Consider the following 22,487-nt stretch of genomic DNA (forward strand, 5'->3'; position numbering starts at 1 on the left):
ACTGAAAATTGCTACCTCTGAATTCAAAACTCTCTCTTTCTAGTGCATGAGTTTAAAAACAATAAGCCCTACTTACACTATTCCCGTTAGACGAAGCCGTAGAATTAAGTCTTTCCGAGGTTTAATTACTGAGGAGATGGAACCTAATTTGAATAACCTTTTTAACAAGGACATGAGTAATTCCTCTAATCCTCCTAATGATGAAGAAGCTCTCCATGAGGTTTCTGTAGAACAACTTTCGAAATTGGATAATCAATTTGACGATTTTCGACAATGGATGTCTCAAGAATACCCCGATAGTCAAGCTCTTCCTTTAATTGAGGGTCTAAAACATATGCTTCAAAGTGATAAGAATGGAATTGATATTTTGCATGGTATTGCACACATTGTGGATTCGAATGTGATGCCTATGAAGAGTTGTGCCGAAACTTTGGGTTATACACAACCTCCTACTCAAGTTAATCATTCTATTCCTTTGACAACTTCTATTGCTATTATACCTACCTTTACATCAAACATAATGACTACTTCTATACAAGACATTCCTCCTGTGATCACTAGTCATGGGGGCAATCCTTCCTCTTCAATTAACCCTCTTCCTTCATTCAATCCAACTTCTTCATTCATTCCTTCAATGAGTGTTCCTATTACATCTCCACAAATGAACATGACGCAAGGGAGCAATTCATTCAACCATTCCATTCCTCCTTGTAGTGTTCCTCCTGTCCAATCATCTCCTATGACTAACTATCATAGTGTCCCGCCGCCTTACTCTTTGCCTTCTTTCAATAACATAACACCTCCATCTCAATCTAACACATCTAACATGAATTCTTCAACTGAGGCGACCATTAACAATCTTGCACAAACTGTCTCTTCCTTGCAGCAACAAATTGCCTCTATGAATCAATCTAAGTTTAGTGTGCCCACATTTGATGTTACGAGCCCACTTTCTCTTGACATTGTTCGAGCTATCCCTCCTAAACATGTTGAAATCCCGCATTTGGAGCTTTATAATGGTAAAGGTGATCCTCTAACACATGTTAAGACTTTTCAAACAATTTGTACCGATTTTGCCTATGACCAAAGGTTGCTTGCAAAACTGTTTACTAGAACATTAAGAGACAAAGCCCTACAATGGTATTGCTCGTTGCCTTCTTATTCTATTACTTCTTTCGAACAACTTGCAAATGCTTTCATTCAACAATTTCAAAACAATATAAGTCCGAAAGTTACTTTGATAGATTTAATGCATTGTAAACAAGGTGTTAAAGAAAAAGTGACTGATTTCATTGGTAGATATAAGCATTTGTATGCTCAAATTTCTTTTCCAGTGCCTAACAATGATATTCAAAGAATATTTATTTCTAATTTACAAAAAGATATTCGAGACAAACTTCTGTTTTCTGAGTTTACTTCTTTCCAACAGTTGTGTGCAACTCTTCACAATTATCAACTGACTGTGAGTCAAATGGAACAATCACATCCTATGGCTCCGAGTGATAAGGGTGATAGTAGTCAACAACCATTTGGAAAGTTTAAACTGAATAGAGATTCCATCAAATTCAATGAAAACATCATCAACAACAATGTGAATGCAGCATCAGGTGTACCTCCTATTTCTAAGTTTTTCAAGAAAGAAAGAAAGTATACTCCTTTGAACGAATCATTGCATAGTATTATGAATAAATTATTGGAACAAAATGTGCTTACTCTTCCTCCTATAAGGCAAATTGATCCTACAAAGATAAATTCACCTTATTTTGATAACAAATCTTTTTGTCAATTTCATCGTCAACTTGGGCATGATACTGAAAAATGTTTTTCTTTAAAGGGTAAAATTCAAGATTTGATTGATAATAATACTATCTCTGTCTCTGGAGTGAATGATAAAGGCAACACATCTGTAGCTCCTCCTAACCAAAATCTTCAGATTTTTACTGATCCATTACCTTCCCATACCTCTAATGCGATTGAGACTAATGATTCCTCTTTTTCATCTGATGGCCTTGTGTCTATGATTCCGAATGTGATTAACTTTGTAGAGCAGCAAGAAAACCCTAAAGAACCTTCCATCACATTTGATTCTAATGAAACTATCAGGGCACCCGATGGTCCTTTATACATAGTTGCAAAAGTTAAGGATACACCTTGCCGTGGAGTGCTTATTGATCCTTCGTGCATGGTTAATGTTATTACTGAAGAATTTCTTTTTACTTTGCGATTGAATCAAGTGATCTATGACAAAACAGATGTGGTTGTGAAATTATTTGATGCATTTTCTTCTCCTGCAATTGGTTCTATTACATTACCTATTGAAGTTCATAACAAATCCCTTGATGTGAGCTTTGCTATTATTCCATCTTTTGAACAATTTCGTGTGAAGCTTGGCTATCCTTGGCTATCTTCCATGAAAGCTATTGCTTCTCCTATTCACAAATGTTTGAAATTTCCCCATAATGGTGAAGTTGTTACTGTCAATCATAGTCTCTTTAAACCAGCTGAAAGAACTTCTAGCTTTCCTATTGATTATTTTTGGCCTAAACAATTCCAATCTCTTCCTCCGCGAAGTGATCATCTGTTCAAATCTTATCAAAAGTGGAAAACAGATATGATCCTATCTCTAAGTGAACCTAGAACACCCAAACTTGATATTCCTATCGTTCTTGAGAAGGAAGTTCTTCCTTTGAAAGATAAAACTAATGTCTTTCCTCAAGAAGATTCCCAACCCATTCCTATGGATGTGACTATGTCTATGCCTAATAAACTTTCTAAGAGTAGACCTATACCTCCTCGTCATGATGGACTTGGTCTCCTTCCTAAACCAAAAATTCCTCCTTTATATGGAGCAGTTCCTCCTCCTTCCTTTTATAGAGAGAAGAGACCTTCCTCTTCTCCTATTATCCAGCCTAAGAGACCACAACCTAAACACCCAAGTGATAAGGATGAGAAAATTCCTCCTCCTCAATCTTCTCCACTTCCTACTAAAACTAGACGAAATCATTCTGCACGTGAACGCCGACGAAAGCGTCGTCTTAGAGCTCAAGCAGCTGCTTCTCAAACTTTACAATCTCTAAAAACACCTTCAACAAGCATTATTCCATTCTCTCCAAAATCTCCTAAACATAAGATGCATGATGGTTTTGATCCTGTGCACGTTGAAGATCCTATTTTTATAAATCTTGATGATGATATAGATGAAAATGTTATTCATGATGAAAATGTTACTCCTCTTGCTTCTGATAGTGAATATGAACTTGTTGATATTGATAACCATCTATCTAACGAATTTTCTAAAGCACTTATCCTAGCTCCTAGACAAGAACAACGTGGCTTGGAACATGAACATAGCCCTTGTTTGGATCTTGTGATAGCTCCATCTGCTGTGTTGGATGTTCCTCCTCTAGCGTGTTCCCTGCCTTCCCGAAACATTGATCAGCAAGATCGGGGGGTAGATGACGTGCTAGACTAGTTACATTAGCATAGCAGATTCTTTCCTCCTCTCTTTTGTTACTTCTTCTATGTGTTATTCTCATTCTTCTATTTGTTTTCCTTAGTATTGTCTACTTGAGGACGATGCAAAGCATTGAGATCTCTTTTGGTCTCTCTCATGTTGACTTAAAAGACACATGTGTTCCCTTCTTCTAGGTGACCTTCCTTGATTGGGGAATGAAGAATAATTATGCATACATACATATGATATATACATGAATTATCATACAGCATACTGACCCCGAGGAAAGCGAAGTCACCTCGTGCTTTGTGTTTTGTGTCTATTATCCTTGGGTTTATCTCACACTTGGGGGCTAAATCTTTGTGATAGCGTGCTCCTTTCTCTTCTCATTTCTTATGTGTATCACTACCTTAAAGAAATCACCCTCGTTGAGGCATGTGCGATCGCTTTAACGTAGGGGGGCATACACCTCGTCTATCCCTTCAGGATACTTGAAAATTTCTTGGCGAACTTAGCTTTGCCTTGAAAATTTTTGGTATTTTCCTTGCATGACTCATAGTGAAGGAACCTTACTACTGACAGTCATGGTTCTCCCTCGTGATCTTCCCTTTTACTTTGTCAATCGAAGTCGTAAGATCCTTAGTCCACTGGGGGCTTGGTGTGTCTTGCCTCCTTGACGTGGTGAAAGTCTTTCAATGTTGTTTCCTTGTACTTTACCGGAAGTATGAGCATACGCTTATACTCCCGCTAAAGTGGAGGCTAAATGTAGCATCCTAAAATTGCGACACTTGCAATTTCGACTGCATTTCGGTCTTCACGATGGCGACGCAACACGGAACCTGAATGGAGACCCCGAAACCTGTTTATGACACCAAAAATTGCATTTTCTTGCACCCTGGCCTGATCCTCCTTTGCACCCTGCTGTCCCGGGAGGTGGGACCAGAGTGCCCAGCGCCCTGGTCCCCCAGGACCATGGCGCCCAGCGCCCTGGTCCCTGGCCCTATTTTGGGCCCGGTCTCCTATGGGGCTTTGGGTCTTTTTGTTTGCAAATTGGAAAATATCATTTCCTGGTCGGCCTAAGGTCGGGAAAATTAGTCTATTAGCCCTAATTGACAAGTATATAAACTACATTTTCTCTCTCATTTTGGAGAGAAGATGAACATATGTGGAAACGATACTCAAACATTCAATCATTCAAGCATTCAAGCATTCCTTCAAGCAATTGAGCATTCTAAGTCTCCATTCAAGGCTAAGTGTTGCATTCAAGACAAGGATTCAACCATTGAAGAGGAGATCACATACTACTACATACTACAACATACAACATACAACAATATCTATACCTTCGCACATAAGGATACAAACATCCTTACAACAAGGTATTAGTACTTGTTTTACATTACAAACATTTACATTTACAGCATTTCTCATTTCTTGGTTAATTCCAAAACTGGGGTTTGACCTAAGGGCAAACCCCTAATCCCTAACCCCCCAATCGTCTTCGCTTTTCTATGTGTAGGTTGCAGGTACGCGGCTGAAATTGAAGATCTGGAATCCTTGTGTAGAGACGAACAGATCCCCCTTCGTTTCGTAGATTTTTCGGAGGACCGTGTGCACGCCGGGCGCCATCGTCCCGTCAACTTTTGCTCAAATTTGCAGGACAGTGCCGTCTCGACATTTTACTGCTAATTCCAGGTCCGCAGCTTCATCCTATATCCCTATCTCAGTTTATAAGCGAATCTTTCTCACTTTCTATGCATTCCTAGCTTGATTCTTCTATCAACATTCTTTACAAAAGAGGGTAGCCTTGTTGTTTTAACCCTTGAAACTCATTTAGAATCCAATCTTGCCTTGTGTGGGATTGGATCTTGTGGGTTTCAACCCCTCTTTTGAATGTAAAGTCTCCCCTAAGTGAAAACCGTCAACCCTAGCGACCTCCCTTCTCTCTCCTTGGAGTTGGAAGAGGGGAGAGCAACTAGGGTTCGATCGATTTTCCGCTTTACACTTAGCAGCACTAGATCCATCCCCAAGGGTACAAGGCATCCCAAAGAGAGAAGGAAAACTGAAAACCACAAAGGTAGAACCTTGAAAAACCACTTAGGTCCCAAACAAGAGGAACCACCACCACACCCAAGAAGGGAAGATCCACCAAAATAGCATCATCCTCAGCAACACCAAGCTCAAAGACCCCAATCCTGACATCAAGAATGATAAAAACCAATGCCCCTAGAGGCCACAACCTACCCCTGACACCTCTCACACTATCCAAACCAAAGACCAAACAGAGGGTCACAAAAGAGGGCAAAAGAGAGCCACAATGCCCAAAAAAGATCCAGTTCCTAAATGGAAAGCCAGGACCAGGTGAAACAAATGGTAGCCCACCAACACCCCTATTTGCACCCCTCGTGCATGCGAAAATCTTCCCATCTCGAGCAGATCTGAACCAAGCCACACCGAATGCCAAAAGATGGAAATGGAGGGAGAGCACAAACCCCGACACACGGGGAAAGAAGAGCTAAGCAGAAACACCAAATTTACACCAACACCCATAGGGTGCAGAATTCCAACCCGCCACAACCGCTAGCACCTTTGCATCACCATCTGTTTCATCCCCCTCATACCCACCTTCTTCCTCTATTGCTGAAACCCTGACCCTCGAAGCCTTCCGACTCCTCACCATCGCCGAAGATTCCTCTATGAATATTTGTTAGAGAGAATGATAGAATCTAAATTTTTCTCTCATGGATAAAAAAATAAAAAAATCATAAATGTTGTTCTCCATCCCCCCATGTGCTCTTTATATGTTGAAAATTTCAAAGCTTCTAAAAATAATAAGTGTGGGGGATTTATTTTCATATTTCCAAGGACCATACTAAATGTGATACTTTCCTACCCTATCATACATCCCCAAACCTTCCTCTTTTCATCATCCTTTTCATAGTTTCAATTTTTTTTCACTAGAATATTTTTCCTTAGACTCATACAATATGATGCTTTACACTAATTTACCTTTCAAATTTATGGTCTTGTTCATCATTATATCTATATACCTTCTAATATGAACTAGTAAGTATTACTAAATATTGATGCTTGATCCTTTTCACAGTGTTATATTATTAGGTCATGAGTTTGGGTGTATCTTTACTTGTAAAACTTGTGGGATTAATTCTTTCATATCTTCAATCCCCAACTCTCTATATTTTCATTCATGTAACTTTTTGGAGTTAATTATATGGAGATATATTTACTTTATTTATTTTTTGCATGGTATGATGTATCTTTGACCCTTGATCCTTGGTACCCTCACAACATTAAAGCTATTCAAAATTTCCAAGATCAATTAGCAAGGACCGAACCACAAACCATTAGCACATGATAAGTATAATTGATACTATTAAAGAGTTAATGAAATATACAAAGATCCTTTCATATATAGGCAAGGGTGTGAGGGTGAGAAGGTAGGAGTGAAACTCTAACAACCACTTCAAAGCTGTGATACTTGTGAGAAAAGTGACTTGTTCTCATGCAATTAGCATGCCAAGATGCAATACGTGTCTCCAAAAGGGAGTACATATGTCTACACCACATGAGGTAAGACAAAAGACTAACATTCTTGAGTAAACTTAAGCTTGTGCATGAATAGCTCGATGCCAGTAAAGGTCATATCCTAACTAGTAAGATGAAGATACTATATACACTAATATAAACTCTCACACTTTGTGCTAGTTACTAACACCTAACTCATATAAACCTAACTAGAACTACCATTAATGGCCAAATTTTATGTTACAACTACTCTAAGAGGGTTTTCTCATATATAAGTAATTATTCATCTCAAAATTTCAAATTTAGAAATGAAAAATCCTTAGCCTTGAAGGTGATTGATCCCTCTAGAAGTGTGAGTAGAAATTTTGAGACCCAAAATGTAGTAGCAATCATAAAATTTCTATTTAGCAAGACCCATGATACCAACCTTCTATAGTCTTGACAATAATCTCCTTCTAGTGAGAGTATAGATCAAACAAGGATCCATAAATATCTAGACATATTTTGTTATGAGTATTTTCATGATGTGAATAAATTTCTCACAAATCCATTAGTTGTAAACCATAGTGAAAACCCAAACTATAAAAACCAATGAGAAAATCACATAATGTGAAGTAATTTTAAATCCTCATGGTACAAAGAATGAGAAAATTACATCATCTTGGTCAAAAATATTATTGGGTCCTTTAGATATAAGCATGCTTGCAATTCTTCTAAAAGCATTAGAGAATAAAAATCATAGTGAAAAAAATAAGATTACTATGTTATGTTTAAATATAATTAATATTTCATGATACAAAGGTTACTTAGATTCACAATAGGGAAAACCTTAATCTAATAAAACTTTAGAGCCTTCTCAAGTGTGTATATAAACCTTTTTTAAATTTAAATTTGTAAATATATGATAAATTTTCATTGAAGTAACATTTACAAAATTTGGTGAATGCTTGGGTGAAGAGGCTTGGAAAAGAAAAAATAATGCTATTTTTTCTAACTATTAAAACTTACAAACCAATAAGGGAGATGCACATGGATATTGCAAATTTAAGTAAATAAGGAGAAGAGTGAAGGTTATAGGGTATTTTTACTCCTTTTTTAGTTGTGAAATGAAAAATGTGATTTTATTTTGATGGTCAAGTTAGGTTTTTAAAAACTATTATGGTTTAAGTTGATAGTGAAAAGGTGCATTGGGGCTTATTTGGAATACAATTTCTAAAGCACCTTTACAAGTGCTAAATAATGGGAAAAGGTGCAAATGATTAGAAAAAGATAGATCACATAAGTCATAGTAGGCTTTCAAATTTGATGTATGTTTTTGCACCAATGCAAAAAGGGTTGAGAGGTTTGATAGCTTAGGTCAAGTTAGGGTCTTGGTAAAATGGTGCCAATGAAAAAAATAGTATAAATGGGTTAAGAAAGCTTGATGACTTAAGTCATGTTGAGGTTTTAGGCTTTATTTGGATTATTGCTTAAAAATACGAATGTCCAAAAAGACACCAATTTCATGATATGCTTTGTCACTTCTTCTTATTGTTGGTATTTTTTAGTTCCCTTACAACTTTGCACAAAATGTAAACATGCATGGAAAACCCAATCTCGTAACAATCAAATTTAATGACTTAAACATAATTTTGACAATTTAAAACTGTTGAATTTACACCTAAATAATATATGTGTTGAACCATTTAATATTTAAAATTTCATTTCAAAATGTTGAAAAGTTTGACCCAACCAAATATACATAAAAAGACGTGCAATATAGTAGCAAACAAAAATATCTTTATAAATAATTACAAAATAAAGTATAGTGATTTAATAAAGAAAAGCTGATCATATTAGAAAAAAGGGTAAAAAGTAAATTAATAAAATTAAGCTATTTTTTATTTTCATATAAAAAATGAATGTATTAATTTATAAATATAAAACTCAAAATAATTGTTAAATGGGCTTGTCATTCATTAATTCTCATTATAATGGTATATGGTAACTTAATTGTACTTAAACATAGTTTCTAATATCAATTATTACACATGAGTAAACAAAATTCATGTTTTTGTATTAATAATTTATTCACATTTATTTATTTCAATATTATTGAATTCTCAATATTTATTATTTTGAATTTCATTAATCTCATAAAAAATTACATGAATGAAAAATTTAAAGTAATGTTATAAAATCTGAAAAAAAAACGAATTGAAAACTACAACAATATGATATAACCTTCGACTCAAATTTATATTTTTATACCATAACCATTAAAGAAAAAAATAAATAAATAAATAAATAAAAATTTCAGTCTTTGAATGTTGGAAATACAAAGACATCCACACCATTAAACTCCATAATACAAATATTGAAAAAAAAAAAATTTAAAAATTCTTTTCAAAAATTAAAGAGAGCACTGTAAAGACACTACTTATCCAAGAAATGCGAATAATTATAATTTGACCATTCCATACCGATTTTCATCATTCAGTTTTCGTCACCCATTTCGTCACCTCTATACGTAATTACAGAATAGAACTTTCCTAACTTCCGAAGTATTCGAATTTTTATATAACACCTACGAAATTTTCGCTCTATTATATGTTCTCTATTTTAAACTAAGCTTACTTATAATTTTTAGTTCCTGCCCATGGCAGGAATACTATTGCATTCACCTAAATGTACTTTTTCAATTAATTGAACCAATCAATATCTAGAATTAAAAAACTTAACCAAAAATTCTATAGTTTATATTTATTTGATATTTTACAGAATTATTTAAATATCATTTATCTTGATTCTTATTGGCTCATCTTAAAAATTGTAGGTAAAAAAATAATTTTTCTTTGCAAAAAATAACATATTTATCCTTTCATTAATAATACTAATCCGACCACTGTACGAAATTGATTATAATATTTTTTTTTACATCTCTATATATTTGATTCGATTTAAATAACATCACTTACTGTTAAAGTAATTATTTCACATGTACAACTCTGTATTAAATTAATATTAATTTTTTTTGTTTGGATACGGATTCATGTGAATAGTTGCGTGGGTGGATAAAGCCATTTATGGAAAAGAATATGCCTAAAAAGAGAGGCAATTTTATCAAAGTATATTATTATTTTCTCAGTCTCCTATCTGCCGTTCAATATCGTCGTCAGTGATGGCAGTACAAGTCAGAGCGGATTTATAAGCAAATCAACCAGTTTTTTATTTATTTTCTTTTTCTTTTTCATTGATGTCGTTGAAGTAAACGCCGTGTATTTGCTCGATAATCAGATTTTTTACTTCACCTAAAAGAGTTAATATTAAAAAAATAAATGTTGAGTACCGTAGATGTACTTTTTATTAATTAACCATGCTGCACTTTTTATTATTATTAATTAACTTACAATGCCATGCTACGGCTATATTAACTCTATGCATTTGTATTAACTTCATGCCAATATTTTTATATAATTTTGATTTTTTTATTATTTTTATTTTATTTTTAATGATCCACAATATTAATGGGAATATAGTTTTTCAAATTTAGAAATTTGTCATTATTTTTAGTTTACATTTGAGTAAAAATAAATTAAAATATATTCAAATTTTCAAATTTTAATATTTTTTGATGTGAGAAAAAAAAATTTCACGCAAGATTTTAATTTATTTTTAAATATTTTTAAACAATTGAAACATAAATTTATAAATTAATTTAATTTATATATCTTGATTACAATTGTTAAAGATGAAAAAATAAAGATTAGAGATTAGGTATAATTTTGTTATATTAATATTGTATTTTTCAAGTATGGTAATTAATAAAATTTAATTAGTTATTATTCTTTTAAAATGGTAAATAGATTTTTTTAATTAATTTAATTTAAATATTATTGTATATTAATGTAAATTTATTTTTAAAATTATATTAGAGTTTAAAATTAAATCTTTTCAACTACAATAGTATTTTAATTAAAATTTTCTAATATTCATTTTCCTCTACCTTTCTCTATCTCTCTATGTATTTGTCTCCCTCTTCCTCTCCCTTTAATTTATCTCTATTTTTATTTACTATAAACTAATCATACTAATGGCAGGAACTTGACGCTTTGCGTCCTTGTTATAATCTATATTAGAGTGTAAAGGAATATTTTAACTATATTTTAGATTTTATAATTATGAAAAAGTAAGGATACAGTCGTGTAGTATATTGGGTAATTGATGTAACTTTGTTGTTATTTCAGATTAAGAGGATGAATTTGATTATGATTCAAATGTTAGTAAACCAATTCATATTATTTAGTAGAACATTTTGTTTTGTATCTAAATAATTATGTGTAAGAAATTTGTTTATGTAATTTATAAATAATATTTTAGTTCTATAAATAATATTTTATCATGTATGGATTTTTAAATACTTTATTCTTGTTAACTTTAATATTTTCTAAGGAGTTTATTTTAATATTAACATTATATATTTCTTGTTTTTTATTTTTTGATAGTTTGTCTTAACACCTAACATTAAATCACTAAAAATGGAGGGAATAGCGTTTGCAGGGGGAAATTTGAATTTGAGAAATGGAGGGAACAACAATGCTGGTTCGTCTGGGTCTGAATCCACTGCAGCTCGAGGACAAACATCTGATGATGAGGATGGAAGACAGGATGGGGACCCACGAACATGGGACCCTCCTCCCGATCCTGAAAAATTAAAAAATATGCAAGATTCTTGCCCCGAGGTGGTGCAGGTTGATACAGGAAATACCAAGGAGGGGCGAATTCCTAAACCATAGAATAGCCTCTTTGCTAGACATGCCTCTGGTAAACCGATTGGTAAATCTTCTCTCCCTTTTGTGAAAGATATATCAAACAATAGAATAGGTAAACTTGCGATTGAGGTTCCTGATTTGGTTATTGACCATATCATTTCTTTAATGACTCTTTCTCTGGTGGGGAAATTTGTCGGACCTCGACCTAATATTGAGGATGTTAGATCCTTTGTTAAAAGAAAATGGAGAATGAAAGGACAGGCTGAAGTTTCTGCCCTGCCACAGGGTTTTTTTGTGTTCTCTTTTTCATGCGGGGAAGATTTGGAAGCAGTTCTAAGTGGAGGCCCCTGGATGTTTGGTAAATCATCTCTTTCTATTAGAAAATGGACCCCTAACATGGAACTAAATGACTCCTTTTTTGAATCTGCTCCAGTGTGGGTTAGATTGCCTAGACTACCATTCGAATATTGGGTGGAGGGTGTTTTCTCAGGAATTGCTAATTCCTTTGGGGAGCTTATTGCGATAGATCCAATGACTGTAGCTCGCAAGAGACTTGTGTATGCACGCATCTGCGTCAACATATCACAGAATATGGATCTCCCAAGTACTATTGATATAAACTCCAAACTTGGGTTATGGGAACAAGCCATTAAATTTGAATCTCTCCCTTTTGTGTGTTTTTCTTGCAAAAAAGTAGGTCACTGGGCTAAGGCTTGCCCCAGCAACCCTAAAAGACCCATGATTAAAGAAAAAAATATTAATAAACCTGTTTGGAAAGAAAAAAATAACAACAAAGTCTGCAATAAGTTAGAAGAAAAAAGTGGAAATCTGATTCCAGTAAATCAGGAAAATGACTCCAATGACCTTTCTAAAGACCCTGCCATGAAGGGGAACAAGAAGAATGAAACCAAGGAATTTGAGATCAAAATAGGCAATACCTTTGAAGCCCTTCAGTTGCAAGAGGAGGAGAATGAAATCAATACAGAGACACTTGATGATGGTGAGATTGAGGATATCATTGACTCTCATCATGAGGAACTATATGAACCCATATCAGAGAAAGAAGAACCCTGCTTAGGGAAAGAGCTTCAGGAACAGGAAATAGATATGAGAAGGAGCAATAAATTTGGATTGCCACAAGCAAACTTAAATGCTTTATTCTAGAACATAGAAGTAAATATGACCACTTCACCTCGGAAAAGAGAAAAGCTATGGAGCAACACACAAGATGAATCCAGGGCAGAACAACAAGAAGAAAACACAACAAAAAATGGAAAGAAAATTAAGACCAAGAAGACAGGAGGTCCTAATGGAGTAAAAACCAGAACCAGATCTAAGGTAGATTTTGGGGCCTCAAGATCCCCACCAGGACACAAAACCATGAAATGGCATAGGGACCAAGAGAGTAAACAAAACATAGCTGATGGAAGGCAGAGAACTATTAAGGAGTCCTACCCCCAGGCTTCTAAATGAAAGTAATATCATGGAACATCATAGGCCTAAATGGTCTCAATAAACAAGATATATTAAGGAATCTTATTCGAGATCAAAATCCAGATATTATCCTGATTCAGGAAACTAAAATGAGTAAAGAGAAAGTGGAGAAACTAAAGTTTTTTAAAAATGGGGGAGTCTATGGCAGTAGCTCGAATGGAGCCTCTGGAGGGGTTGCAATATTCTAGAATAAAAGCACAACCTCTAGAGATATGATAGATGAGGATGGCAATATTCTATCCCTAAAAGCTAGAAATATTTTTGATGAAAAGGAATTTGTTATAACTAACATCTATGACCCTAATTCCAAATATGCTAGAAGTAAATTCTGGGAAAAAGTTCAGCAAAAAAGGAAAAAATTCTCTATGAATAGTTGGGTTGTTATGGGAGATTTCAATATTCCTCTGCAAGACAGAGAAAAAATTGGAGGTAATCAAGCTCAACCAGAAAGCAGATCCGACCTGATGGACTTTATCAATGACAATGCTCTCGTTGACTTGGATCTCAATGGAGCCTCCTATACTTGGTCAAACCGAAGAGATGGTGATGATCTTATCCAGGTAAGACTTGATAGAGCTCTTCTCTCTAATGATTGGATTCTTTCTCACAGTTGTTCCCTTTCTATTATTAATAGAATTGGGTCAGATCATTATCCCATTTCCTTTGTTGTTGAGAACTCTAAGCGTAATCAGAGATTCCCTTTTCGCTTCGAAAAGATGTGGATATCCCACCCAATCTTGAAAATTCTATTGTTGAATGGTGGAATCTTGATATTAATGGAACAGCCATGTATAAAGTTGCCAAAAAACTTAAATATGTCAAAACTAATATTAAGGCTTGGAACAAGAAGGTCTTTGGTGATATTTTTGATTCAAAGAAAAAATTAAAGGAGGAACTGGACCAGATTCAAATTTCCATCCAGAAAGAAGGCCACAAAAAGTATTCCAAAGCCATGGAATATAAGGTCCTTGACAACATTCACACCATTATTTCTAGGGAAGAAATATATTGGAGACAGAGATCCAGGGCTATATGGCTGAAGGCAGGGGACAGAAACACTAAGGTTTTCCATATGACTTCCCTAAAACATAAGGCAGCAAATAGAATCACAAAGCTAACTGTTGAGAACAACACTCTTCTTAATAAGGATGATATCAGGGATGAAGCTGTTAGATTCTTCAAGCAGCTTCTATCTAGTAATGAGGATCTTGATCAGACCCATCAACTCAATCTGGTTAATAATATTCCTAAAATTATAAACTCTATTCAGAATAAGACCCTTGCTGCCATCCTATCTGCTGAAGAAATTAAAAAAGTTGTCTTCTCTTTTCAAGGGGATAAAGCTCTGGGCCTTGATGGATTCCCAATGTTTTTCTTTCAAGAAATTTGGAATATTGTGGGGAAGGATACGGTTAATGCAGTGAAAGAATTTTTTGGATCCAGAAGAATCCTTAAGGAATTGAACTCCACTTTTATTGCCTTAATCCCCAAAGTTGCTGGGGCAGATTCTATGGGCAAATTTAGGCCTATTAGCTTATGCAACTCATTCTATAAAATAATATCCAAAGTGTTGACTACTAGAGTTTTGGCAGTTCTTCCCTTCATCATATCTGAAGAGCAAAAAGGCTTTGTTCCTGGTAGACAGATTCTTGATTCAATCATTCTTGTTCATGAGAACATTCACTCTCTCAGTGCTGCAAAGAAAAAAGTTTCTTGATAAAGTTGGATTTGGCAAAGGCTTATGATAGAGTTGAATGGGACATTCTATTTAAAATCATGGGGGCTTTTGGTTTTGATGATAAGGTTATCAAAATAATCAGAGAACTAATCACTACTCCTATGTTCTCTATTTTGGTTAATGGATCTCCTACAATTTTTTTAAAAAATTCTAGAGGGCTAAGACAAGGAGACCCCATATCTCCTATCCTTTTTACCATCTGACTGAAAGTATGAGTAGAATGATTCATAAATTGAAACAAAGAAAAACTATCAAAAGTCTTCAACCTTCCTCTGCCAATGTGTTTTGCACTCATCAACAGTTTGTTGATGATACTATCATCATGGGATATTCTTCAGTCAAGGAGGCTAAAGCCTTCAAAATAGCTCTCAACTCCTATGCTTTGGCAACTGGTCAGCTAGTTAATTGGGACAAATCAACTATGTACTTTCTCAATACTCCAGTCATAAGACAACAGAAAATTGCCAATATTATTGGATGCAAAGTGGAATCGTTGCCTTCCACCTACCTGGGTCTTCCTTTAGGGTTGGCTCCCCCAAATTCCTTCTAGAATATGATCATTGATAAAATTAATAAGAGACTTGCAGGATGGAAAGGCTCAATGTTATCTCAGGCTGGGAAAATGCAGCTCCTCCAAGCTACTCTTCAAAATCTCCCTGTTTATGCCCTCAGTCTGTTTGGTATTCCGGCCAAAATTGTTGAAGCTATGGAAAGAATTCAAAAGAGATTCTTATGGTCAGGAGTGGAAGAAAAGAAGAGAATACCTTTGATTTCTTGGGACAAGGTGTGTAGACCAAAGAACAAAGGAGGGTTGGGGATTAAAATTATTAAAACTTTTAACAAAGCTCTTCTTGCCAAGCAGTTATGGAGAGCCTATGACACTAAGAAAGACTGGAACCAAATTTGGTTTGACAAATACATTAAGAATCAGACTATCCAAGGAATCCTCAATTCTGAAGATATCCTGGCTGGATCCTTCATTTGGAATAGTGTAACCAAATGCATAAAAGTTGCAAAAGCTGGAGTTGGATGGGTCCTTGGAAAAGGTGAGAGAATAAAGTTTTTGGAAGACCCCTGGATGAAGAATGAATCCCTATTTGATCAAAACAACAATCAAGTTATTGAAGAATGTAAAAGGAGGTTTGGGTTGATGGTTTGTGACTATTGGAAGGAGAATAAGTGGGTCAAACTTGAGGACATCCATCCTGGTTTTTCCTCTCTTCAGAAAGAGTTGCTATCCTTTTCCCCTAACAACAACTATGATGATGTTTTCCTCTAGAAAAGTGATCCTAAAGGTGAATTCATAGTTTCTTCTACCTATAAAAATACTTTCTCTCAAATCAGCAATCCCATTTGGAGTAAAGTCTGGAACAACATCTTGATCCCTAAAGTCAACATTTTCTTTTGGCTTGCTTCTCATAATAGTACCCTTACTATTGATAATTTAATTCGAAGGGGCTTCAAATTCCCTAATAGATGTGAGCGCTGTCAAAAGGAGGGGGAATCAATTGATCACCTATTTTTTCATTGTTCCTTCACTAGGGAAATCTGGTGTAAAATGTGGGAAAAATGGAAAATTAATTGGGTCATGAAAAAAAGCATTAAGGATATAATATGGCAATGGAATTATCCTACCAAATGTCAAATTATTAAAAACCTATGGTCTTTGACCCTCCCCATGATATGCTAGGGCATTTGGAAAGAAAGGAATAATAGGATATTTAGGGAAGAAAAGTGTAACATTCAGGTTGTCTTTGACAAAATATGCAGGGCTATAAAGGAGAACATCAACATCCCTCACAAGAATAATCAGCAATGGGCTATTATGGATATGAATAATATGGAAAAAGACATTCTTACTAAATGGAACCTAATTCATAAGGTCTACAGAGTGGACAACAACAAGAAGAGAGATAACATTGTTTGGAGGTTCCTTGATTATGACTAGATAAAGGTTAATTTTGATGGGGCAGCCAATGGGAACCCTGGAAAGGTTGGTGGAGGTGTAGTTATCTGGAATGCTCAAGGAAGGTGTATTGTTGCTTTTGCTTCCCCTTTTGGAACCCAAAACAACCATGTGGCTGAAGCTATGGCTATGCTTAAGAGCCTCCAGTTAGCCCAGGAATTCAAATTTTAAAAAATCTGGCTCGAAGGGGACTCCTTAAATATTATACAAGCCCTCAAAGGTATTAGTTCATTCTCTTGGAATATTGCCAATATTATTAAAAATGCTAAAGCTATCCTTAATAACTATGTTAGCGTTATTTTAACCCATACCTTTAGAGAGGGTAACAAGGTAGCAGATATCCTTGCTAATGAAGGGGTTAATTTGGAAAAGGGCGTAAAATATATAGGGGAAGATCACATCAAGTGGGAGATTAAGGAACAATTATATTTTGATCACTTTAATCGAGCAACCTAATATTATGATTGAATTCTGGGGAACGAGTACCAATGACAAATTTTGGGGGCGGATGAACTGCCAGATGATGAGTGTTTTTCGGCATCATAACCATGATCATATGTGTGCAAGAGGTAATTGTAATAATAGCCAAGTTCATATGAACATGAGTGGCAATCTCAAAATTGTGAAAGACTCTCTACAAGGAGAAACCAGAAACTCAGAGTTTTACTCGTGGGCCGAGAGTTGTAACAGAGGAGATTGTGACTTGGAAAGCAGAATGGGAGGAAACCTTAACAGGAATGAACCGTCAGGTTGTGAGCACTAGAAGAGTGAAAGAAAGGTGTGGAGAAGGCTCCACCGACATGGTTTCACGGATTATATGGAGAAGCTCCATGGTAGTAGAAACTCTATTTCTCATGGGTTTGCAAAAAGCTGGAGCAATAACAAGGCTACCCTGTTTGGGGAAATCTGGCACATCGATGAAAGTTTGATCTCGGAGGTAATGGGACTCAAGATGGAGGGGACCAAATTCTATAGGGATAGAAAGTACGTCGTTGAGGGCTTCAAAAATTTCCCTAAGATGGAGGACGAGAAGGGCAACCTGGCAAAGAAGGACAATATATCATACTTCACCCCCCAATAGGTAAAACCTTTATGGAAAAAAATTATTAGTGCTTTAATGGAATATCTAATTGTGGATGCTAGGTTTACGAAAATTTACAATTATCACTTTGCCATCCTGAACCACTTCCGTCATGGGGCAAAAATATCTTTGCCCTTCTATTTAGCCTCTTCTCTTAACGAGAGCTTGGCCGACCATATTAAAAAACCCAGTTCCTACCCTCTAGCACACCAAGGCCTCATTCTACTGATTTATGAATATATGAAGGATAAGACTAGGGCTACCAAGGATGACCCTTTAATCCTCAATGCTCAAATTTCTAAGAAATGCATAGAATCTGATTCGACTCGGGAGACTAGCACCCCTACCCATAAAAAAAGGAAGGTTGATATTGTGCAGAAAGAAAAGGATGTGCTTTGTGAGGAAGAAGAGGGAAAGAATAAGGAAAAAATTTCTGAAATGGAGATTAACAAGGAGGAGAATTATGGGGAAGGAGAGGAAGGGGGCAATTATGAGAATTGTCAACCTAATCTTGAAGGCTCAAAAACTGAGAAAAAGGCTCTGAAGCCTAAGGAAGCTAAAAACCCTAATGTGGAGGAGATGGAACAGAGCAAGGATTCTATGGACACCATTCTGGATACCGCCCGCAATTTCACCCTTGAATTCTTCAATTTTCAGAAGTGGGTGGTGGAAAACATTACCAGCATGCAGGGTAAACAAAGGGAGTTGGAAGTTAAGATCAACAAGTTGATCAACATGTTCGACTCTGGGAAGCAGCACAAGGAGATGAAGAATAGTGAAGCAGAGGAAGAAATGGAAATGAAAGACTGGCTGGATAAAGACTTGATAAAAGGCAACCTGAAACATCTGGAGGACGTCATCAAAATACTAAAGGAACAGGTGGAGGAGGATAAGGACAATGTCAATGCCCGAATGGCTAGAAATGAGAAAGCCTTGAAAAGCCTTATGGACCATAGCCTCCAGGTTCTAAAAGTCTCCTCCTAGAACATGAATGCGCTGGTGAATCATCTGGAAAAGAAAAACCAAGAGAAGAACCTGGTTGTTATTGAAGATGCTCCTACTTCTAGCCTAAGCCACCAGATCCCTAGGCGTAAAACCAAGCAAATTGCGGCGGAGAAGGATATGAAGATGATAGAAAGCCAAACTGCTTAGGAAAATACTGACTTGAGGGAAGCGACCAAAGAAATGATGCTTTTGGTGCAGGATGCAGAAGAAACAATGAAGAATTTCTAATTTTATGTTTTTGCTGGGCTTGGGGCCAATTTCTTGCTGGCCTCTTGCTATCCTTTCCTATGTTGCTGGTCTTTTTGCTGGTTTTTTGCCACTATTGTATTTTGTTTCTATCCTGAATATCTTTCATATGTAACTAGGTTTTGGGTCCCTTAAAACCTGTTTTTAATTAATCAAAAACATTAAATCACTATATGTTAGTATTAGCATAACTCATACTCTAAGAGAAGGCAATAGGGTAGCGGATCTCTTAGCTAATGAAGGGGTCAATTTAGAGAATGATGTTAAATATATTGGAGAAACTCATTGTAAAAGGGAGGTTAAAGAGCAATTATATTTTGATCGTATCAATGGGTCAAGTTAATATCATTATTATATTTTGGGGAACGAATTCCAAAGATAGATTTTGGGGCTGGATTAACTACTAGTTAATGAGTGCTTTTTGGCATAATTTCCATGATCATATGCATGAGGAAGATTATAATCATAATTGCTGGGTTTGTGTGGCCATAAACATAAGTTTCAAAATAGCAAAAGAGTCTATGTTTAGTAACTCCAAAATTTACAAGAATTTGGGGTTTCATCTGCAGATTGTGAATTATAGCTGCTGGTACTTCTACCTAGAGCTCAAAATGGTTGGTAATCTAAACAGGAACAAGCCCCCAAGATGTGAAAATTGGAAGAATGAATGAAAAGTCTGGAGAAGACTTCACAGATATGGCTTTATTGACTATATGGAAAAGCTTCACGAAAGTAGAAATTATATTTCTCATGGTTTTGCCAGAGGCTAGAGTAACAACAGAGTTACCCTGTTCAGAGAGATATGGCAAATTGATGAGAACCGGGTCATAGAGGTCACGGGTCTGCAGACGGAGGGCACCAAATTTTATAGAGATCAGAAGTATGTTGCTGAAGCGTTCAAAATCTTCCCAAAATCAGAGGATGAGAAGGGCAAGCTTGTGAAGAAAGACAACATTTCCTATTACATTCCCAGTAGGTAAAGCCATTTTGGCAATAAATTTTAAGGGTTTTAATGGAGTATTTAACTATTGACGGTAGATTTACAAAAATTTATAACTATCACTTTGCTATTTTGAACCACTTCCGTCATGGGGCCAAAATATCCCTGCCTTTTTATTTAGTGTCCTCTCTAAATGAGAGTCTTGCTGACCATGCTAAAAAGCCTAACTCTTACCCTATAGCCCATTAGGGGCTTATATTGCTCATTTATGAACATCTAAAGGACAAGTCTAGGATGACCAAAGATGACCCTCTGATCACAAATGCACATATCTCTGAGAGCGGCAAAGATTCAGATTCAGATGAGGAACAACCTAATGCATCTACCCACAAAAAAAGGAGAGCTGACATAGATAATGTGGATACAGAGGTGCACTGTGATGTGGAGGAGGAAAAGGGTAAGGATTTTGAAACTGATATGGAGTATGAAAAGGATGAGAACATTGGTGAAGAGGATGAAGGGGGTAACTCTGAAAACCCTCACTCTAACCCTATGGGCTCGAACAGTAGGAATGTTGCTCTGAATTCTAAGGAGGATGACAATCCTAACTCTGTGGGCACTGAACAGGGTAGGGATTCTACGAACACCATCTTGAATACCACCCATAACTATACTCTGGAGTCCTTCAACTTCCAGAAATGGGTTATCGACAACATTACTAGCATGCAAAGTAAACAGAGGGAGTTGGAAAACAAGATTAATAAGTTGATTAAGGACTCTAGGAAAAAGAATGATGAGACGAAAACCAGTGAAGCAGAAGAGGAAATTGAGATGGAGGATTGGCTAGAAAAAGATTTGATCAAAGGGGATTTGAAACACCTGGAGGATGTTATAAGAACCTTGAAAGAGCAGGTTGAAGAGGATTAAGACAACATCAACTCCCAGGTTGCCCATACCAAGAAGGCTCTAAAAAACTTCATGAACCATAGTCTCTAGGTCCTCAAAGCCTCATCACAAAACATGAATGCTTTGGTGGATCATCTAGAAAGGAAAAATCAAGAAAAGAATCTGGTTGTCATTGATAATATTCCAACTTCCAGCACTACCCACCAGACTCCCAAGTGCAGAACAAGGTAGAACACTACTGGGATGGAGATCAATATGAAAGATAGCCAGCTAAGAGAGGAAAACAACAATCTGAGGGAAGCGGCCAAGGCAATGATGCTCTTGGTTCAAAATGCTGAGGAATCTATTAAAGTTTTCAATTAATTTGTAATGCTGGGTTTGGAGCCAACTTCTTGTAGGCTTCTTGCTGTCTTTTTCTTAGCTGCTAGTTTTTGTGTTGGTGTTTTGCAGCTGTTTTGTTTCGTTTCTTTAATGCTTATCTTTCAAATTGTAATTAGGTTTCAGGTCCCTTAAAATTTGTTTTTACTTAATCAAAAACATTAAATCACTATTCTAAAACGCAAAATGTTGATTTGTCAATAAATGTTATGGTTAATGTTAGGTCCCAAAATGGCTTCTCCACAATTCTAGAATGCTTGTTGCCTTCAATACTAGGAATTTATCCTCAAGAATGCAAAGATGGGGTTTATTAATAAATCGTGGATTTTTAAAGGTTAATGCCAAGAGTGGTTAGTTTCTCTTGCACTTTCGGCTAAGCTTAAAGGTGTCAGACATATTTTGAGAGGCACCCTTAATTGGTCTATACATCAACTTGTATATGGTGAAAATGGATACAATAATAATAACAATATTGAAAGGCTAAATGAATTCAACCACAAAACCCTAGCCTAACAACAACAAAGATCCACCATAACATATGAAGATTACCTAAGACAATGTAAATAAAACAAAATCAAAATGTATATACCATCACATGTCCAATAGGGTTTTGATCTCCATTCTTCCTATCTCCATTGATCTTGCTTGATATATTTGCTCTCAGATTTTATGTGCACAAGAGCTCAACAAAGAACAGAATGTGGTTGCAAGTAGAATCGTAGTGTAGTCAAGTCCTCCAAATTGTCGATTAGCCTGAGTGATTAGGATGATTCATTAGGCTGAGTGATTAGGCTTTGATAATGAAGGAAGCATCTCCTTATATAGAAGACACTATATGAAATGGAGGGATAAGATTGAGAGGTGTAAAAGGAGGTCGACTATGATTAGAGGGTAGGTAAAGGAAATAATAAAATAATGAAAGGGGTAGGTAGTGTAGGAATTAAGAGATGAATGACATGTGTCATGTGTAGAAAAAGCTAAT

The sequence above is a fragment of the Cryptomeria japonica genome, chromosome 10, assembly GCF_030272615.1.
Source record: "Cryptomeria japonica chromosome 10, Sugi_1.0, whole genome shotgun sequence".
NCBI lineage: Eukaryota > Viridiplantae > Streptophyta > Pinopsida > Cupressales > Cupressaceae > Cryptomeria > Cryptomeria japonica.